Source organism: Condylura cristata, unplaced genomic scaffold, assembly GCF_000260355.1.
Source record: "Condylura cristata isolate star-nosed mole 26May11 unplaced genomic scaffold, ConCri1.0 scaffold00004, whole genome shotgun sequence".
Lineage (NCBI taxonomy): Eukaryota > Metazoa > Chordata > Mammalia > Eulipotyphla > Talpidae > Condylura > Condylura cristata.
The window spans coordinates 33,992,986-34,016,518 of NW_004567105.1; the positions used below are offsets into that span (position 1 = coordinate 33,992,986).

The 23,533-nt window shown below is 38.5% G+C and overlaps 1 protein-coding gene across 8 annotated transcripts in view; it reads left to right on the top strand.

The window, feature by feature from the left end:
* Positions 1-23,533, top strand: part of GRIP1 (glutamate receptor interacting protein 1) — a 389,697-nt gene that overhangs the window by 123,798 nt on the left and 242,366 nt on the right. The window lies entirely within an intron of this gene.

Here is a 23,533-nt window from a genome sequence, read left to right on the forward strand (position 1 = left end):
GGGGAGGGGAAGAAAATGTGTTGGGGTCCGGAGCTGAAGTTATTAGGGGAAACTGTCATTTTGCATGCTGATTAACTGGTCAAGGAGTCAAGTGTGTGTGACTGTCCTTTCTCTGATACATGTCTGGGTGCAGCTGGCAGCTCCACGACTCACACAGCTGACACAGCTGGTGGTTGCACAGAATAATTGTTGATTCTATTAATTTCCAACATCTCTTGAGCTTTTTCCCAGGACAGCTTTAATTTTTTAATGCGTTAGCATTGCCTGTTCAGAGATGTGTATAAATTGAAAGGCTTTTGGTCTTATGTGATATTTGAAGAAGTTTATTTGAAAGTCCAAAATCTTTGATCTGTATCTTACCAAGAATTACTGACTGGAAATGGTCTTAGAACTCTTAAGATATTAATTAAGTCTGTAATATTTAAACCCTGCTTTTCTTTGAAATCACTCTGCACCTTCTTCTCATTCACTTAGTGGGCATTCTATTGCAAAGTTAGTGAAAGGTTGCTTTTAAAAATCTTGTATTCCATGCATATATATGTGAGACTATTTCCTTGAAATAGGATCCTTTTTAGAGAGAATTTATTATTAAAAAAGAAACTTCACTCTGAGTCAAACTGTGTAGCTGTAAATGCCTTTCTTTTTTAGCTTGTAATATAGAGGACTGTCAAGTAATTAATGGATGTAATTATGCTCTAGAAGCTCTGAACCTATAAATATGTTAATGGATGCTATTTCTATCAGTTTAGCTTGACATATCAGAGTTCTTTGATCACCAGCAGTGCAGCTAAAAATGCAATTAATATTTTATTTGGCAGAAGAATGAGCACAAAGCAAATAGTGAGAAATAGACCTTCAGTCAATAACTGAAAAGAGAATAAATACTATCGCCCAAACTTACTGAATGTGTTTGCAAGTTGTTTGGATAGTAAAGCAAGTCCTTTAAAAGGTACTTTGGGGCAAATAGAGGAACGACTATCCATTTTAAATTAGGCTGTTAGCATGGGGTAGTGAATCCTGTTTGACTTTATCCTCCCCTCCGCTGTTGGTGCAAATGTACAATTCCTGTTTATGAATCATTATTAAAAGTCTGCACTTTTCATAATGATTTTGGCCAAGATTTTTCAAGACAGATCTCTTAATCCGTAAAGCCCTTTTCGTAGCTGATTTTAGTATTTACTTACTTTGATGTTGAGAAGCTGATGCTCCTCTGACACTATAATCATGGGACAATCCATATTTTCTATTCATATACATTAGCAATTGTGATTATAAATCCTGTACACTAGGATGAAATTGAACCTCAGCATTTTTAGTGCTTACAAATTTTACCACTTTTTTCATTTTTCTGAGTTTTATGGAGGATTGTTCTCTTGTAGTGAAAAAAGCTAGAACTGTTTACTGGCAGTGCTGCTGAAAATCTAGCAATAGCAAAAAATCAAAGTGAGAAAAGTATTATGCCTTTTTTGGTAGTTACTATTTCATATTTTCCCCCAAGATCTTTAAATCTGCTTTTTTCGATTTGGTATTTAGCTCAAGACTGCCAGTTGATCACAAAATCTCAGTATGGAATCAATCTGCCATAATTTGGCTCTGGTGTGTCTTTGACTGGATGTTCAACTGTTGGCAGTGACCTGCCTGAGTAATGCAATGCCTGCCTTGCCATCCACTTACAGACCTTCCAAGGTCTAAGTCCCACCTAGGCTACCTCTTGTGCCAAAGTGCATTCATTGAGTTCTTGCGCCTAAGCATAAAACCAAGAAGTATATATCATTCTATTTTTTGTTGTTGTTCATCTTTGCTTTTGTTGTGTGCACTGTGTGGATATGTGTATCAGTCAAGTCTCTATCTCTCTCACCTCTCCCATCTACCCTAGCCCTCACAACTCCTACCCTCATCGGCCACACACACACATACACACACACACATCTTTACACTCTTGATGGCTGTACCTAGTACTTCTCCAGTTAGTCAGCACAGTGCCCTGTGCCTAGTGGACACTCAGTAACTGTTAAAAGAATTGGATTTGTCTAGTGGAAAGAGGGTAGGACTTTTGAGCTCTTATTCAGTGCTTAATTTCTCTGTACCAAGGGATCAACCCTTCGAGTTAGCATTTTACCCAGATCCTCAAAGGGGAGGGAAGCAATTTGTTTCATTTTTCTGCAATTAAAATTTGTGGTTGATGTCACCCACATGAAAAATCAGTGTTGCAATTGCAATATCTTTTGAATTATCTTAAAGAGGGAAGGATGCAATGAAAGGAAAACAGTTTTGTAAAGATTTATTGTATTTATGCATACAAAAACTGGAGTAGAGGCCAGAGGTACAGGGGAGGTGAGAGGATTCACCAGAAACAGAGTGGGGAGCAGAACAGACAGATTGATGAAATACACTGCTGTGGGAAGCAGTGGGAAAGACAGAAGAGGTCTGCTGGGCCATGTGGGTCGGCTCCCTGGCCGGGGATCAAACTCTTGCTGCTGTGGCTGCGGATAGCTTCGTTGTGATGTGGCTTAATATCTTGCGCCACCAGGGAGGCCCCTAAAGGGAAACTATTTTACATATACACTCACATTCTTGTATTTACTTGCTTTTTAGATGTTTAATTCCACCACCTATTGTCCATTTAACAGATATCAATTGAGTACCTACTATGAATGCCAGCCACTGCCATTTTTTCAGTAGAATCCTGCAGTGGAACTTTTATAGGCATATCAAACACTTTAATCATGATGTTTTAATAATAAATGAGTTCTCTGAGAAATCATTTTTAAAAAACTATGAAATACACATTTTATCCACAAATCCTCTGATCGTTCCACCTAGGAGCATACTCCACAGAATTATCACAGCACATATTTGAGGTGAACTTAGTATTTCTCCATCTTGGGAATTGAGTCTTTTTTATTATTATTATCTAGGCTTCAAGCAACTGTTTCCAGCTCTTTTTGCCTTACTGGCTCCCTACCAAGGTAGAACAAGAACAAGAAAATAACCTTCACTCCAAAGACCTGCCCCTGCCATTAAGATAGGAATTTTATACAACCAAGAGATTGGCATTGTCAAAAGGATTCTTTCCCATCTAATGATTGAAATCTACAACTGCTACTTTCTGCCTCTGTTTTTTTTTCCCTTCCTCCAGAATGAGACTGCCTTCTGATTTCCTCACCTTGCAGCCAAATCCAAAAAATGTTTGTTTGTTTGTTTTTCCTGCTTTCTAGCTACTTGTGACACAGAAATTTTCTTGAGCAAGAACTAGACTTCTTGGCACTTACACTGTTCCTTACCTCGGCGAGTCCTGCTATGGCTTTGCAGGGCAGCAAAAGAGGGGAATAGATTCTGTGAGGAGGGAATATATTTTCCTGGTTTGCAAAGGCTTTGTCCGCTTTCTCTTGTCATGGCTAGATCATTTTTCCTCCTTTGAAACTGGTTGGCCTCCTATGCAAAGAGTCATTCTCTGCAGTGATAACTGGTGTTGCTCCACAGCTTTCTCAGCTGCCACCGATTTTTAGTTCAGAGATCATGTCCCCCTGGCAGTGGTGTTTTTCCTTTCATGAGCTTTACTCTATCTACCAAAGTCAACAGCCAGTAAATATCTACTGACCAACCACAGGGAGGGCTCTGCTTCCCCCACCACCACCTTTTTTTTTTTTTTTGCTCCTCATTCACTTTGTCTCTCAGCCTCCTATATCTCTGCCATTTTATTTTCTACTTGTCCTCACTTCCTCTGCCTGTCTGTCCGCACAGGTAGCCTAGAATAGAATTAAGTGTTCCTGCCCCTTTCCCATTAGCTCATTACAGGCAGCCCTGAGGATCTACAACCCACCCCCCCCCAGGCCCCCCCAGGTAACAGAATGAAACTTAGTGAGTGGCATACAACTGCTCCCTGCTGTGCTCGCTCTTCTTTCTCCCTGCTGCTCTTTGTCCTCTGGGTTTCTTCTCCCAACCTCCATATCATTTCTTCTTTTCAACCACCTGGGAATTCATGAGCATTACTTTATCCCCCTGCTCTGAACAGGGTTAAAAAAAAGGCTTTATGTTCCTATCACGCCCACATTTTCTTCCTTGCAGGTTTTTCTACTCTTCCCCCAATTATGGAATCATATTTGAAAGAGAAGGTCAGACTTGTCTCCTGAGAGGACTGAAGGCACCCAGCAAACTTATTCTCACCAAAAACAACCTCACTGTGTGTCTGATAATATTTCAAAGAATTAGCCAAGTGACCTCTAAGTCCCTTTTAAACGCTGAGTCTTTGACACTTCACTGTTTAAACAATTTTCTATTCAGAAACTCATCTTCTGTGTGTAATCTCAATCAACTCTAACAATACATTTAATTTTTCTGTCTTAATGGAAGAGGGAAATATTCCCTATCTCTTCCTTTTGGCGACATTCTTTTAATCCAAGGAAGTCTTTATCAGCTGTTGAGTTCAGTGTCATTGCAATGAACTTGATCGTCCTTCTTCCGGGAGCCTCATGCTTTCCTTTCAGGTCCCTCTCCTCTGCACTTCCCCATCTGTCTGGACTTTGTCTCGAAGCTCCTCCAGCTCCTTTAATGGCTCCTCACCCACTTCGTGATATGACTCAGAATTGGGTTTCATCTGGGTGGAGAACTTCGTCTGCTGGGTTCCCCATCCTCGCTCTTCCTGCTGACCTGGCTGGCCTCCTCGGTCAGATCCTACCATCTGGAAGAGCTTCACTGTGTCTCTCCACCCCAGTAACTCTCCAACCGTTTTCACACCTCACCTGGAAACATATCTTTTTTTCCATTGCCTCTACCTTATAATTTCATACCATCACAGCTAGCATATTTATTTCCTATACCAGTCTACAAACATTTTATCAAGAGAGTAACCAGCACTTGAAAGCTGTTCCTCAAAATAAGATTGCCCCATTCTATTGGGAGTCCCCCCTATTGCTAGGGCCGTGGCCAGAATCCTTTGACTTCACTTGAAGGTAGTGTGTGTCCAGACAGGACCACCAGAGCTGCTGGTGGCGGTGGCTATGATGGATTTCTTGCTGTGCTCCTGCTTCAGTGCTCTGGACAGGTTTGCACTTGGGCTGAGAACTTTCCTGCCTTGTGATATGACACTTTATATCTGGTTAGACTTTCAGTGTGGCAGGTTTGAGTTGATTGTGACTGATCAGGAAGGAAAAGGCGAAAAAAAGACCTCTTCAGGATAGGCATTCAAATGCATTAACTTATATACTTTGGGAATAGGCTTGTTTGTTTTGTCACTACACACTACACTTATTTTGAAGAAAGGGAGAGAAATCATAACCTGCATACCTAAAGTAATTGAGAAATCAACCCAAGTGACCCATCTCCAGCATTCACTCTGGTAGATGGAGATACAAAATGCTTGAGCACAAATTGTATGCTCCTGGCCCCAGCTCCTTTTTTTTTTTTTTTTTTTGTCCTGTATGACAAAGAAAAATCTCATTTTTCTAACCTATAAATTTAGAATCAGGGGGGGAATTGATCTGGTTTTATGGCATTAGCTGTAAAAAAAAATCATTTTCACATCAATTCAATTGCTTTATTTGATTGTCTTATCTTAGTAAATTCACTTTATTCTGGCAGAAAATGTAATTTTTATGATTTCCCATTATTTGGAAGAAGGAAAATGTGGTATCCTGACAATTTCTAGGAATATCAGAGGGGTCACCACTGAGGTCCTTCTTTCCTTTACCCTCTAGTTTTCGTCTCCTGAATATTTTTTTGTTCACATACACTAGAATTGTAAAATAAACTAAAAATTAATAACCTATACCTTATTAAATCTGCAGAAAATGATTTTGCAAAATTTCTTCTACACTTAGTAGTTTTGATACCACATATATCTAAAAGAAAAGCTGTATCCCAGGTGTTTTATTACATTTAGCTCTTGAAGAATGCTACTTCACTTTTCAAGAATATGAGGAGCTTTGTTCTTATCTTTACAACGGCTGTACAGCAAAATGGTCTCAATTTTTAATCCATGGTAACCACCTAAATTCAGACCATTTCATGGGCTATTCAAAAATGGGGAAGGGGGACTTCTTTTAATTATTCAAACCAGATTATTAAATGACTAATCATGTGAAGAAAAATATGATGAGTTAGGAAAAAAGATAAAATCTTTTATCAACTAAAGGTGGTTGCCAGTGTTATAATGGGAGAGAAGCAAGTTGATTTCCAATTATTCTATATGCTTTTTAGAGGAGCTGACATTGCACTGTACACAGGGGACACATGTCTGTGCCCTCTGTTTTCCCCTTACAGTTACACACACACTTTGTGTATGTTAGCTCATCCTTGTCATAGGAGAACGTTACGCTCTTCATTTAGTACACGGTACTAAATGAACATTAACATTTCTGTAGTTGATTTCCAGCTTTTCACTCTAAAAATTATGGTGTTGACTGTCTTTCAAGAATTTTTTGTATTTTAAAATGTTGCAGCCTTAGTGTATTTTCACTTTAAAAATCGCCATTTTGGACCCCCCTGGTGGCGCAATGGGTTAAAGCACAGCACTGGGAGGCTAAAGCCACTTTAGCATGAGTTCAATCCCTGCCCACCCTGGAGGTGATCCACATGGCATGGCAGACCTCTTCTGACCTGCCCGCTGCTGTCCTCAGCAGTGTACTTCATCATTCTGCCTGTTCTGCTCCCCACTCTGTCTCTGGTAAATCCTTTTACCACCCCTGCACCTCTGGCCAGTACCCCAGTTCTGTGTGAATAAATAAATAAATAAACATTTTTCAAAATCACCATATTTCTTGAGGACTGTGTTTAGGATGTCTCTCTGCCCCACCTATCAAAGACACTTTTAAGCTACTAAAGGAAGAAAGAACAACAGTGAGGAAAGCAGTATTTGGATGCTGTCATAACCAAAAATCAAAGTGAGCACAATATTTCAAACAGGGCAAAAATCAGCCTTCAGTGAGCAAGAAACAGCCATTTGGTGGTTTTGTAAGTGGATCATTGCTGACCTTTGAGAGGAGAGTTTCTGCAGAACAGCACTGTCCAGCACCAGATCTGAGGGCTGTAGGCACACACCAGGCCACAGTCAAGGTTGACATTGAGCCAGGCTGTAATCTGTAGGGGTAATGAAGGGTGGGACCACTGACTGTAGGGAAGGATATTATAGTATAGGAGAGAGGGGAGATGGGGTTATTTATTTATGCATACAAGGACTGAGGTACAGGCCAGAGGAGTGGCCCGGGGGAGGGGGGAGAATTGGGAGAGGACATTGAGAGGATTCACCCAAGACAGAGCGGCAGCAGAACAAGCAGATCTACTGAAATACATTGCTGAGGGGAACAGTGAGCAAGACAGGAGAGGTCTGCTGCACTGTGTGGGTCAGCTCCCTGGTTGGGGGTCAAACTCATGCTGCAGTGGCTGTGGATAGCTTCACAGTGCTGTGACTCAACCTCCTGTGCCACCAGGGAAAGCCTGAGGAGATAGTTTTTTGTTGTCGTTTGTTATTTTTTAGGTCTGCAAGAGCCATATAAAGGTGAAACTACAAGGTTCAAACTGAAGAGGATAATTCCTAGAGCAAGTCAAGACAGGGTGAGAGAGTGAGAACAGAGTACAGATGGGTACAGAGGGATATGAACTTGGGTAAGCAAACGGAACAGGGCTATTGGGAAGATAAAAGCATAGAAAGATTTTGGCGAGGCCATTAGAAAAGTAACCTAACCTGACTTTTTTAGTAAATTAGGAGGATGTTAAAAAAAAAAAAAAAAACTCATTTTTATAAGCTTCTAATCTCTGAGTGTCTAAATTTGTCTCTTCACTGGAATTACCTGGGGAACTTAAAAAAAAAAAAAAAAGACACCTATGTCAACCTGAACATGTAGTTTAATTGATTGGGGTTTTGCCCTAGGCTTTAAAATTATAAAAAAATTCCCCAAGCAATTCTCTGGTGCAGATGAGTCTGGAAACTACCATCTCAGCAAGTTCATAGAGACAATCCAGGAGTTTTATTCATCCTTCCAGGAAGGATAATTTCAGTTTCACATCCCTATGACTTCGAAGACATAGTCCATCTGAAAGTGAAAATAGCACCTGACAACAGAGACACCAGATCCCTGTTCCAGCACTTGAGCCTCTGATCAAGACCTGCTTTAAGTGAGCTCAGAGCGCTCCCCCCAGATTTCTGTTAGTCAAAAACTTCCCTCAACCCCTAAGCTAATTAGAGCCAGATTTCCTGTTGGTTGCAATCAAAAGAAGCGTGGTATATGTTAGAACACATGTTTTAATAAGAGTTTTAAGCTGTAATTCTAAAATGACAACTGAATCAACCTCTTATATACTCCACTGCACAGAACACCAGTAAAACCTCAACAAATCCTGGTCCTCAGCTGTGCTGAGTTATGAACACCACCACTCGTTTAGGGATTTCCAGTGTATCGTTTTGTTTAGTGGAGCACTGATCAAGTGCTCTCTCCTTCTGAGGTCCACTTCATTGTAAACTGTTGAATGGAGCGTGTGCCAGAGAACCATGGAAGGGAATGTTTCTTGCCCTTCTGAGTTCTAGAGCTAAGAGGGCTTCCCCTTCTCTCAATGCAGTAGATTGTTTAAATAGTGTATAGCAAAATAAGTCAGCAAAAGACAACTACAGGATGATTTCACTCATATGGAGTATAAAGAAACAAAACAATGGAATTGGCAAAACTCAATCAAAAGATATCCTAGAAATGTGATTTCAGAGGTGAGACGACAAGAGGGAGAAGGTGGTGAGTAGGGAGCGAAGGAGAGGGGTCCAGTGGACTGTGGTTGAGGACTGTGGGTGCTTTGGTGGTGGGTGTGATATGTTGACAGACATCTAAAGAGATGTGACCTATTCGCCTCAATCAAAGACAGTGTGGCAAACCAGTGTTACCTCAGTAAAAAATATTGCCATTGGAAGGGCATCAAATAGAAATAGTTAAATGAAAAAAGAGCATAGTTAAAATAGCAATAGTAATGCAGTAGTAAATTTTTAAAAAGCGGAAGAGTTAAAAGACAGGTAGCTGCATGCTGGAATCAGTTTTTTCTGGCTTAAAAGAGCCAATGGTTAAATTTGCAAGAGTTCTGTGAGCCTATTGTAAAATACATCTATTATTAAATGCTGTAATTTTTTCACAAGGAACCAGTATGTGTTTATTTTTTAATTGTATTATCTTTTATTGAGGTAACGTTGTTTTACAATGTGATTCAGAGATCCAGTGTCACACCCCTTCAGATGTATGTTACCCCACTACCCCCACCATAGAACACTGGCTCACTCCCCACTGAGTTCCCGCTGTCATAGTCTCAGTTCTGTAGTCAGATTTTAGGGTTTGTTTTGGTTTAGCTTTGTCTGTTCCTTCGTTTTTGTTTCTTTATTATTCCACATATGATTGAAGTCATGTGTTTGTCTTTCTCCTCTCACTTGATTCATTAACATATAATCCCCCTCTACATCTATCCACTTTGTCGTAATAGAAATTTACAATTAAATAAATGACATTAAAATCAGATGCCATAAATGCTCACAATAGATGACTTCCTGATTGTTAGCTAATGATTATTTCACCCCATTAATTATCGTACTCGAAGTTTAATGTATCGGGATGGAGGAAAGACAATGCCATGGTTGCTCCTGCTCATCTCTCACCAGCTTCACATTCAAAGACATCGTGTTGGCAACTTGAAAGTGCTATCATATGAATATTCACACCATGGAAACTGGCGAATGCCATCAATCAGGACTTCCCCCCAAAACCCGCAGGCAGCCAGTTGTTAAACATTTACCAACACACCACTGAACATGGCGGTGCCTGTGCTACAAGAACTCATGAAACTTGCGGCTGTCATTCTCTATGCTTCTAAATGAGGTGGTGATCACCTGTTCATCGATGTACCACCACCAGTCTGATTCCTTGCAGTTTGTATAGTCTTTACTCACCTTTTTTATCACTTGAAGGAACACAGTATTTGGTGCAAAGATAATGCCAATAAATATCGGTTGAGTGGATAACATTAGCATTAATTTCTAAAGGCCTCTGGATCAACTAGTCTCATGTGCTCATTTTTTTGTGCTTAATGATTTCATTTTTTATTGTTTTACAACACTGTATATAATTCAGAGGTGCAGGATTACACCTCTGCAATTGTGTGTTATCATGCCACACCCACCACCAAAGCACCCACAGTCTCCCCCCGCCCCTCCTCCACAGCCCACCATGCCTCCTCCACACACACTGCTCTGACACACTCAGTTGTACTGTCAGACTCCTAGTGCTTGTCATTGGCTTGCTTTATTTGGACTTGAGTGTTTCAGACAACTCCTTTGTTTTCTCCAGAGCTCTTGATATTTTAAAATATTCTTTCAAGTTTAAGTATCTCAGGGAGTTAGCCTAGAAATTGCTCCAAGGAGCTTTAGCATCCTCTAACACCTGTTAATTTGGCAATATCCCTTAATAAGAGGGGATTTCCAGGCCCTCCTCCTTCCCCTCCTCCTCCCAAAGCCCGCCCAGGGCAGTCTGGAAGAACACTCTGGCAGGTGGCCAAGAACAGCCCTGGGGAACTGGAGGCTGAAGGACAAACTGTTGTTAAATTCTGCATGACAAAATTCCCAATTGAACTCAGTCTGGGGGATATCTAGGACCCCACAGAGTTTCTGATGAAATCAAATCTTTCCCATTCTGTAAAGCGAGGTGACCTTAAACAGATCAAAAATAAATTTAATATATTGCCTTTGTTTTCTAAATGGTTTAATGGTAAATTTGGTTCACAAACTGTGATGATTCAGTTATAAAGTCCCAAAATCAAGACAGTTTTTAAGAGTTGTAATTGCTGATGATATTTTTATGTAGGTGGGATTTGTCCATTTTAAATATATGCCTCCCAGATGTTAAAATTTATATAAGGATTAGAGGCACGAGACACAATGACCAATAACTTCCCTTGGCTATGTCCCAAATGTTAGCATGAAGGCAAAATAGCAATTCAAAAACTGGAAGGAACAGATAGCAAGGTACATTTTCAGAAATTTCTGAAAGGGGGAAAGTAAGTAAACCATTATGCCCCAGAATGACTAAAGAATAGTGGAGGGAGGCGCCAACTTTCCTAGCAACGGAGCTACCGATGGGCTCCAAGTTTATGTAGTTTGGAAGATAGGAGAAAAAGATAGAAATCAAGGTAATTTTTTTTTTTTTGAAGAATGGAACGGCGATGAAAGTCAACCTCCCTTTCTTCTTTAACCATTTTAGTATTGCTTCCTAATCTAAAACTAGAAAACCAGTCTTTTAGAAGTTCATAGATATACAATGGTAACAAACCCTCTAAATAAAGCCTCCCCTGTTTAGCATGGAGTTAACATGGAATAGGCAGGAGAACATCTGTGTTCTATTTTCCCAACCTGAGACATTCCAGTAAAACATATTCTATCATTCTGAGGTAGAGTTGCTTAAAAAAAACAAATATCTTTAAGCCCTCCCTGGTGGCACAGCAGGTTAAAGCACAGTACTGCAAGCTAGCAGCAGCAACTTCAGTTCAAGTTTGATCCCCCTCCAAGGAGGTGATCCACATGGCACAGCAGACTTCTCCTGCCTCTCCCACTGCTCCCCTCAGCAGTGGATTTCAGTGCACCTGCCTGTTCTGCTCCCTACTCTCTCTTTGGTGAATCCTCTCACCGCCCTTCCATCTCTGGCCTGTACCCAGTTCTGTATGCATAAAAAAAATAAATCTTTAAAAAAATCTTTATACTCCACACTGGGTACTTTGATGAAGCAACCCGTTCTTTATTAATATAAACCAAACCAATGATCATTGACATTTGAGGACTAACTACCGACCTGAGAAAGAAGAGGCAATTTGAGAATAAAAGATATATTCTTGAAAGTTCTCATTAGTAGCCTTTGAAATATTAAAGAATGTTCTGCATTCATAAAACAAGAGTAGCGACAATGCTAAATATAATGAATGTAAGGACCGATGTTAATTACCAAACAGAGAGGAAGAGAAAGGAGATAACCGTGCAAAAAGAAAGGAATTTCTCTTTCACAGAGAACATGAACAGATCAGTTTTAAACTGATAAGTGAAAAAATCATAACTTTTGGTATTTTCAGAAATTTAAAGACTGGGCTGACAGTAAAAATTGTTTCCTGTTGAGGAATGAGTGTGAAGAACAAAAATATTGGAAGAGGGAACTTTGACTTTTTATCTTTTAGTCTTCTGTACCATTAACATTAGTAGAAAGACAAAATAATATTAAAATTATTAATAATAACATCTACCCTTTCTTTCTGCTTTTACCACTATTGAGGTATGTAGCTTGATATTCTGTGTAACTTACGTCAATTAACCTCACACTTTATGTTCTTCACCACCTTTACTGGGATGGAATTTATTAACTCAGTTGTAGCAACCCAGCTAAATATAAAGGTCTCCAACTATGACACAACAACATAAAACATAATTTAGAAAGAAAATTTCTCACACCCCAGAATATTTGTTATTATATTAAGGTACATTTGAGTTTGAACTCCCTGGCATTTAAGGGAGAAAGCATAAGCTCTTTTTTGTATTTTAAATCCCACTGCCCACTTATAAACCAGGAGAGATAATCACACCTAACTACAAATCCTAGAAAGAATTTGTACACTATAAATGTTTAGCTAATGCATGTTAGCTGCCATTTTCAGATTATGGCAAAAAGAAAAGTTATTTTAAAAATGCTTGCTCTTATTGACTCACTATAGAAGCCAAGAGCATGATGTTTTAGATCAAACACAGGGAAGTAATTTCTTCATGAAATGCAGGTAGCAGAGTCTGGACATATTGATTTCTGGAGCTTTTCCCAACCTTTGTTCTTCAGAAAAACCAATTATGCTAGATGTTAATAGCTATTCTATCAAAAATGGGTCCATTCTGGAAAATGCAACAAGCTGTAATCTCCATTTTATAGATTCAAATCTATCTTAGCATATTAAAGATGCTTAAAATCCAATAGGAAATAAATTATCTTACCCAGTATTTTCCCCTTTTTTGAAAATGGAGCGTATTTTCAAGTTATACTATTGCTGCAGAAACCAGATTTGGAGAAATAAGTTTATCACATGGAAGTTTTGTCATAGTGGGCATAGAAGAACCAGTCATTAGCAAATTCTTACACAGTAGCTTTCAAAACTAGTTGTTTCAAATGCATGCTTGGCAAGTACCAGAGGGTTCAAAAATTCAGGTAAATTTTCTGAGAATTGCCTCCAGTGCTTGTATTCTCTGGTATTGTTGATGAAGTGAGACCATTATGCTTTATAGTAGAAATGTCTGACAAACAAAATTTGTGTCCCATTAGAAAACTTAAGAATCTGACCAACTCTTTTCCTATCCTCCCCATCACATAGAAATATTAAGCGCACCTGTCTATAGCTAGTTTCCCTCCTCCGCTCCACACACCCCTCCAAAGTGCAGAGCTATCTGAATTTTGAATCTGTCAAATTGCTTCACATGAATGTCTGTGAAACACTAAATTCTGTGCCATGAAGCATGAAAAAGATGATTTGAATTCATAACATTTAAAAGGCAGCCAATACCAATTAGCCACCCAGACAGTGAAAAAGGCAGATAAGCCTCACACACTGCACACAGTACAGCTACTTCCTAAGGACCTGACAAATTAAATTCTGTACAAAGAATAGCTCTCCCTAGATAGCAGAATGAGTAAACTTTTGAGGGGAGGTGTAGGTTTTTATTTATATATTAAAGAACATCTGCCAAACACAGACCTAAGTACATCCTTTGTGGTAGTAGTAGTCACTATGTCCTGATACTAAAACAATGGCATAAGGTCATCGTTCAACTTGCAGAATCTGTGGGCATAATTCCAATTGATCTCAAAACATTATAAAGTTATCTTGATAGAGGTTAACAAGAAAGGGGGTGCTGCATCATTTTGAATTAGAATTTGATCTGTCACACAAGCACTCTTGTCCACATGGATTCTGACAGTAGTATTATGGCATACGCTTTGAAAAAGTGTTAATAGCTTGGGCTTTAATCCAAGGTTGTACAGTTTGACTCATAGGTAGTTCCTCTTTATGGAATCAAAGGCAAAAGAGATCAATGAACATGACAAAAAGTCTTACCTTGTCTCAGTGTGATAACGGAAGAGGTAGAGCAGTAACCATAGTGGAAACTGACCCCCTAATGCAAGAACACACCGAGAAACCCAGGCTTCCCACTCTTTTTGTTTTTATGAAGAAAATGAGTGATAGTTTTGCACACCTGGGAGGGCCTGAAAGAGAAATTTTTTAAATAGGTGGGTTTGTTTTGTTTTGCTAACTTTTACCAAATCCTCGGAGGAGGCAGGCAGATGTGTGAGCTTTAAAATTTGGGGAAAGCAGCATGAAATAATCCATCCAACATAAAAAGAAAATGTGTCTACTCTTCTTCCTTCAGCTGTTAGTGCTCAGAGGACAGATCACAGAATTTCTACTCTCGTCAGCTTAAAAGTTCACATAAAATTGTTAGAGTCTCCATTCCCATGCCCATCCCCATTGTAACCCCCATATGTTAATTTGAAAATTTAAAGTTAAAATAGTTTATGTGCAATTCTTCCATATGGTGCTTTACTTATGCACCCCTTTGGTGCCAGTGTGGAGTAAGGAATGGGCGGGAAATGCAGAGAGGAAGAGGGAGAGGGAGGAAGCATGATTCCTGCCTAAAACAGCGACCTGAAAAATTACAAAGGAGTTATCAAGATTGGCTGGAGGAGCCCATGGATTATCATGGAAGATGTGGCTGCTTTGGTGATGGGTGTGGTGTGATAATATAGATCTAATGAAATATGAACCTATTATTCTATATCATATACAGTGTTGCAAGCTAAGATTACCTCAATTAAAAAAAAAAAGTACAGAACAAACAGCAAAATTAGTCACTATTACTCAGCCATGATTTGAAGGATAACTTCTCTAAAAGGACATTTTGAGTCTATATTCAAAGAATGAATCTGGATCTTTTGTAACTTGGTTCCTCATTTGAAACACAAAACACTGAAAATGTTTTTGGATATCCTTTAATTCTTTTAAGGATGACATACACAATTAGTGTCATTCTAAATGCACAGGTTATGAATATATTAGAATATTAGGACTTAATTATTTATCTGAACTGAGCATGGCAAAAACTACAGTGTTATTTATGGAAAAGAAAAGGGCCATACTTCATCTGAATCTTATTGCCTGGCCAAAATTTCACCACTGTACGTGTGTGTGTATACATACGTACATGCATGCATCATACAGATACATGCATACATATATATATATATACATATATATATGAATGGTTAGAATAGTTATATGAAGTGTTAAAAACCATTTTTAGAATGAGTTAATCATTTATCTAAAATATGCTAATAGCAAAGATGTAAAGAAAAATAGATTAAGATTATAGTAACAGGACACTGGCCATTGAACACACTTGAAATTTTGTAGTACTTAAAGCAAGCTAAGTGAGACTAAGAAAAATACTTGTTTGAGAAAAATAGTGTATAAATCACCTCATCTTTGCTATCATGTCAGGGAAATTTTAAACAATAGTGAGTGTAAATATGTTATATAATGTCTGGCATTCAAATGACGTTCCTCTGAGGTTTCAATAAAGATGAATTTTCTAGGTAAAAATGCCCTGAGTCAACTTGAAAATAGCAGGTGTAGTCTGTTTAGGTTTCTCTTCCACCTTTCTCTTTTTTTCGAGAATCTTAGCATAGTTTCATTTCCATAGGATCTTGCTCTGAGGGCTAGTTTTTGTTTTTGAGTTGGTTTATTTTGAGATCACCTTTTCTTAGAAATTAATCCTAGAAACTAGCTATTTTGTTGCTTCCAGGCTTTACCTCTTTACCTTGGGAATTCTAGATAAGCAAGAACTCCTCAACACTCAGGCAAACTTCAAACTCTCTGGCCGGCAGATATTCAACATAGGCAGTTCAAATCAGTTATGAAGGTCGCTTCCTGTAGCTAAAATCAAGTCTGCTTTCATATTATGGCATAGAAACCATTTTTCCCCAAATACTACTCAATTCATGTAAGGTCATGGATCTTACATCACAGTTGGAAACTTGATCCTATTTCTGTGTTTTTAGGAAAGTGACTATGTATCTTCATATTAAGCTTTTATTTTCTTATGAATTATAGCATTCTTTCCAGCATGAGTATTTAGCTGTGTTTAAGTGTCTAACTAATGACATATATAAGAAGATTAAATGATATATGTGACATGCTTGTAGATATAATGCATATGTATATTATTTCTATATAACACACTTGTCATATAGATGAAAATGGATTTCTTCTCTTTTCTATTCCTATTTATTTACTCCTTTGCTGAGCTCATTCAACCTTATATCTAGAAGATTCCGAAATTTCCATTTTGTTCCAGGTCCTCTTCCTTATAGTTGCTATATGTGTGCACCACACACATATATACTCTCTCTCACACACACACAGTTTATTGCATGCTTTGTGCAAAAATGCATTTACTCTTTCCATAATTGAATAGTCACTGCTATAGTGGACATCATCCATTACTCCTCTTGGTATCCACAGCACCCAGCAAAATGACAGACATATCTGGCACTCAATAGTTAAAAATAAACATTGAATTAATAATGAAATTAATAAAATAAAAAAATCAATGCCTGTTGCTTATGTCTCTCCATAAAACAGAAATGTGTTAATTTGTGTTGCCACATGAAAGAGTATGAAAATGGCTTTCAAAAATATGTGAAAGTGCTTTGTAAAATTTTATATAAATGTTGGGTTGTGTTATATTCTCATGAAATGCATATGTTTGAAATGTGATAATTATACATTATGAGTATAGTTTTAATAATAGACCTAGAGTTACTAATATCCAATTGACACTAGGTCATTAACTGCAGAATAGGTCCTTGATTTCAAATATCAATAAGAGAACACTTCATGAATTTCATCATTTTTCTTACTTGCCTCAAACAGCATAAAAGTTTAACTGTGACACAGGAACATAAGTGTTCAATATTTGGGTATTGCCATACATTTGAATATGCAGCTACATCTTTATAACAGGTGATATGTTTTGTTATGGTGTTGATTTCTAATTATTTTAGAGCATGAATGTTAGAGATCATTTTAATAGTAGATTGAAGGTTTGGAAACTTATGATAAAAATTTTAATGAGGACAGATGCTGATTCCTTAGCTCAAAGATGGCCAACAGTCCACCAGAGAATTGTGTGCTAAAGCTGCTGAATCTTCTGCAGGTCAGGCACCACCATGAGAATTGTAGAAAACAATAGATAGTTTATAGTTTTTCTCTCTAGAGAAGTATGAACATTGATTTATTTTGATGGCTATCTCTGTACTGCAAACAGAATCTTTTTAATAGAAAAACAATCCCTTGTTTATTTTGTGTGTCGAACCTGTGTATTAACCTGAGATATAGTTGGAGTGTTTGTACTATATAAGACCTTTTTTTCTGCTCTAAAAGCAAGGTAGACCTTTTTGTGCTTTTCCACTAGAGAGAGTTTGCAGGAGAATTGCATAGCAACAATTCACCAAAAGTTAACAGTTATTGAGCCTCTAGTGGGAATATGGTTCAAAGCTGGATCCTTGAAGAAACAGATCTTTTAAATGTCCATATGTGGAGGACATATGGGCTACTCTGTCAGGATGAAAAACCATTTGAAAGAAAAAAGAATTGTGTTGTTAAATTGAGTTCCTGTACATGTACTGTTTATGTTAAATTAGAATCTATGCAGAAACTTGCACATATTCTTTTTTAGCAGTTTATAAAATGGAACAGAACATTAATATTCACATCCTCAAGGATTGTGTGACACTATATTACCTGTGTGAAAATGTAGCTTTTAAATGTTTTGTTTCAAAGGAAGTAAGCTTATTTTCAAAAAAGAAATGCACAATGATTTTATTCATTCATTCATAGATGTGTATTGAGCACCTGCTGATTGGGAGATAAACTGGGTGGTGGCAGTTTACATGGCAGTTTTCCTCTATCTCTGGAGTTAAACTTGTTTTATAAAAAAAATGTGTTCTCTTGTTCATGTTTGTACAACATTTAATTTCTCTCGTCAGGTGTATTCCCTGTAGTTCTCCCACCACCATAGCACCCATGATCTATTACCTCTTCCCTCTCCTGTTTTCACCTCTCTTTCTTCCCCTCCCCTACTGTATGGCTCAAATCTGTGGTTTGCATGAAAGTTTCACCTTTTTCCTGACTCTTTGTTCATTTCCCTATCTTCCACCTATAAGTGAAACCACTTTATATTTCTCTTTTTCCTTCTGACTTATTTGCTAAGTGTAATCCGTTTCGCTCTATCCAGCTGCTGCAAACAGAATATGTTGGCCTTTTTACTGCCGAGTAATATTCCATTGTGTATGAACACCACATCTTCTTGATCCATTCATCTCTATTCAGGTCATTTAGGTTGGCTCCAAATCTTAGCTATTATAAATAGTGCTGTAAAAAACATAAAAGGGGAGTTTCCTTTTGAATTAGTGTTTTTGTGTCCTTATTAGAATTGCTGAATCATATGGTTGATGCATTTTTAGTGTTGAGGAACCTCCATACAGCCTTCCATAGTGGTTTTATAAGTTTATATTCTCATCAGCACATTTTCCCCCACATCCTCTTCAGCACTTGTTTCAAATTTTGTTTTGTTTTAATATGGGTCATTCTCAGAGACAATGAAGTGTGATCTCATTGTGGTTTTGATTTGCATTTCCTTGATAACAAGTTGAACATATGTCTTTTGGCCATTTGCATTTCTTCTTTGGAGAAGTTTCCTTTTAACTCATCTGCCCAGTTTTTGATGGGCTTGTTTGCTTTGTTTTTGTTGAATTGTGGAAGTTCTTTATAGATCTTTGATATCTGTCCCTTATCAGTTATTTGGTGTGCATATATTTTCTCCCATTCAGTAGGTTGTCTCTTTGCTTTGATTCCTGTCCCTTTTGCTATTCAGAAGTGTAACTTGACTCCTGTTGGTAAAGTGAGACAATAAACAGATACATAAGTAGATGCATACTCAGTGTTATGAAGACAATTAAAGGAGAATGTCAGTTTACAGAGTGGTGTGGGGAAGGCACTACTTAAGATGGGGTGATCAAGGACAGCCTCCTGATGTGACATTTGAGTCAAGACATAAAAACCATATGAACATCAGAAGGAAGAGTATTCTACAAATAGGAACAGCCAGTGCAAAGACCCTGAGGTAGAAGTGGCGTGGCTAGTAGAGCAGAGTAAGCAAGGTACAGTGCAGGAGGTGCGTTTTGAAAAGTTTATATATTTTTATATTTTTCTTCATTTGTGTACAATGTATGCTTTTTCATCTCTGTTGTAGTTCCCATGGAATTCCCACCACCATTTCATCGGTGTGCCGTCACCATGGTCCCTTGTGCTTGACCCACTCCTGTTTTGATCCTACTACCCTCCCCCACTCCTGCAGAATAACTCTGGCTTATCGTTGCCTGTTGACTTTGATTTTTACTTTATTATAATTACTCTCTGTCCTGGTCCCTTACACTCCTGTTCAGAAGGTGCTTTATTTTTTTTTAAGACTTATTTACTTATACATACAGAACTGGGGTACAGGCCAGAGGTGCAGGGGCAAAGAGAAGATTTGTGAGAGACAGAGTGGGGAACAGAACAAGCGGACTGACAAAGTACACTGCTGAGGGGAGCAGCAGGCGGGTCAGGAGAGGTCTGCTGCACCATGTGGCTCACCTCCAGCATGGGGATCAAACTAATGCTGAAGTGGTTTTAGCTTCTTAGTACTGTGCTTTAACCCACTGCGCCACCAGGGAGGGCCCAAAAGGTGCTTTCAATGAGAGGTTTTGAGGTGATTGTTCATTCTACTTACATAAAACAAACCTCTCACACCCCAACAAGATGTTCCATGAGAGTGTGGACTACAAGAATACGAGACCAGTTTACTTAATACTGTACTTTATTACTAGATTTTTCTTTGCATTTCTAAGGCCCTTTCCTGGGTAAGGAGAGCCCACCTCTGGAGCTATAGTCAGCATAGGCTGCATTAAGTTTTGAAAGTAATTACTAATTAATCTTGTGCATAGTTTGCATTGTTCTTGGTGATTTTTTTTTCAATTTGCTTCTCTGGGATTTTTTTTTTCATTTGCATTTCCATCAAATAAAATTTTTCATCATACATATTGCTTTAATATTATTTAAATGGTTGTGTACCATTAATTTCATTACTGGGTAGATTTAAATTTAAGAGAATTTGCCTTCCAAGGGGTTTATCATGAATGAATTACCTTTCTAGACTGAAAGAAGACTGTAAACTTGTCACTTACAAAATGTATTTTGCATTTTGTAAGAACAGATTTTAAGTTAAATCCCCCAAATGACTTTAGCAAACATTTAAGAGTAAAGTTTAAAATCACCTGAAAAGAGGCATTCCTTCATGCTTGGTGTATTGCCTCTCTTATCCATCTATGCATATGTCATTATTTTCAAGCTAGATGTGGGTGGAAGTCTTTAAAATACAGAAAGGAGAAAAGCTATTGTTCGTGGAAATGAGCTAGCTTGAGCCACATAAACATGCAATGAGAGATGGTGCATCTTTTAGAATCTACTTTCCCAGCCAGAGTCAGATGTCCTTTACTTTTATGTCTGCAAATAATCTGCTTTCTAGTTAAAAAATCACTTTTCTCAATTAAAAAAATCCTTGACTGATATAAGGGACCTATTTCATTTTACAAAGCAGTAGACTAGAGTAAACCTGTAGAGATTCCCCTGTGGACATAAGAACACCCCAATAGAAACATAATGACTGCCTGTCCCACCATCTTTCTAGCACTCTGTTCTGTCCAGCTATGAGGATTGGGCACCAGAGCGACTCCCAAAGACAGAAGTGATTCAACTTTGCCGGGAGGTTGCCCTGAAGATTGATGATGACTTGTGCTAAGATCACACTAGCTTCTTCCCTTCAAAATCCCAGCTAGTGATGAGTCCTTGATTGATAAATTGTCATTAGAGAATTGCATTGCATCATATAACAGTGACAGTTTCAGAAGTCAAATCCACCTTTTTGCTCCGTCTATGTTCAAGCTCGTGCACTGCTCCCATGTTTTATTTAAATCAAACTGATTTCAACTTTAGAAATATTATACATGCCAACAAGTTCTACCAGAATCATGATCAGTTCTATTGGGTCAATATAATAGAGAAAATAGAGAGTAGGAAGGATTTTCAGATTATTAGAAAGGATTTTCAATTGAGATGAAAACTGTGTGAAAGTAAATATTCAAAAGCTAGAGAGAAAGTTCCTTTCTCGATAGCTCATATGAAGATTGCATTCCTAAAAACTATCTGAGCAGAAAGGCTTAGGTTGCAATCTGAGGTGCCAACAGGAGCTAGACATTTAAATTAATTTAATAGATAAATAAGTAAGCATGTCCCTGTGACCTAGACTGTCTGACCTGGACACACTTGCATGTTAAGCGCCATGGCCGCATTCTCCAGCTTTGCAAAGGAATACGTTTTCTCTATGTTTAGCTTGAAGTATTAGACTCCCTCAGTCTCTTTCTTAGAGGCTAAGATATAATGAAACATTTCCTACCATTAAAAAAGAACAACAGTGCGAACAATAAGCCCTGATAACTGACTGCCAGCTCTAGTGTCAGAACGAAATGGGAAGTGATGATGTCACTCTGGGAATAGGTGGCCTGTTTGAAGGCAGCAGCTGCTTCTCACCTTGACGGTTGCCAGGCAGAAATACCATTCAGTTACTGTCAGATATTTAGATTTTGAAATATGGTTTTTAAATGAGAAAGCTTCCACATTAAAAATGTTGATTCTATCAAAAAATACTTTGTTGGTAAACAGAGCGCCTTATAGTTCAAATTTGGTCTGTGTTTGCAAGTTTTCAAGCTGTATGTTGCACATTCTCCAGTATTAATAAATAAGGTTGTGTTTATTCATCCATCCATTCATTCCACAAACACTGATGGCATAGCACATGGTGATTGGTACTATTCAGTTCCCCTCTATATTCAAGGGTTTCAAATCAACATTTACAGACTCACTTCTCACCTAATTTCAGTAAGCTGACCTTCCTTTGAATATGATACATTAATAAACTTGGTCTACTTGTATCAACATGATACATATTCAAAGTTCAAAGGAAAGAAACAAAATGTTGCCAAAGTGCAGAGAACACCATCCTGTCCAGTGATGTCACCTCTTCCTCACACCTTCTCTTACTCCCACAGTTCCCAGCCCAAACTCAGCTTCTCTTCCTGGCTGGCACTTTGGCATCATCACAGTTTCAATTCATAAAACATACTCTCTCTCTCATGCTCCCTAACACTTGTCATTCAAATCTCCAGTGTCTTCTAGGAACCAAGCACAGTTCCACTTACAAGCCCCCTGAGTTTGCATATGACATTTCCCCTTTACAAAATGTCCCTTCCTTTTCTGCCTTCCTCAGACTTCTTCCTTCAAGTCCTTTTCACCTTCTACCAGCTCTTTGGGACTTGTGTTGTCGATATGTTACAGGGCAGGGAGAGAGACCCCCCTAAACCCCCAAATCTTCCTGCTCTAAATAGTTTCTGCCATCCATCGCATCAAGACAAAACATCTAAGACCTTTAATGGAAAGGAACTTTAATACAATCAGTGTGCAATACAGAAAAGACAAGAAAATCAGACAACCAAAGTTACCCATCCCCTTGTGGGTAAAGTCTACCCAAAAAGGATTGGCCCAAAGCAAATGTCCAACACAAGTCTAAAGCACCTTCCAGTGAGGAACCACAGAAAGGGGTCAGAAATGGCCAGACAAGTCTGGGAGGAAAAGAGCAAAAATCAAAATCAAGATAAACTCTGCCATGAACCTCCCCACAGGTCTCTCACCTATTTCTGTTTCAACCAGTCCATGACCAAGAAGAAGCAAGTGCAGTTTCTTCACATGTCTCTCTGCTTCATGTGCCTCCCACAGCCCAACATGTTGGTTTTATATGTCCAAAATATGTCCAAAACCCAAAATGACTACTTAACTGCATGCTCGGGTCCTAACAGTCCTTCCTTTGGTATTAATGGGATTTGCAGTTTTATCAAACATGGCTGCTTAACTCCGCCCTTGGGTCCTAGCAGTCTTCCCTTTGGTGTTGCTGGGATTCATAGTTTCGGCACCTGCAGTGGAGGTGGAGTCCACAAACCGGTATCTGCAGAGTTGATTCAGAACCTCCATTCCCCCTTACATGTATTATACTTCTGGCACTGACTGTATTCGCTTTGGTGTTTAATTATGATATAAGGTTATTTAAATGAAAGGTTTGTCTTTTTTCTTTGTTTTTCCTTAGGGTCACCATTTCTTATCCAAAAATTTTGTAGCTGTTTCTGTCCTTATAGGGTCAACCATTGAGAAGCAGGTCTTTATGTGACTTTCAGGGATTCTCATCCAATGCCTGAGAGAGTTTAAGTCTAGCACTTAGGTTTGGTGCCTGATAGTGCTACTTCTTCCTTCTGCACTCTCAAGCAGTGATCACAGCCCTGAGTGATGACCA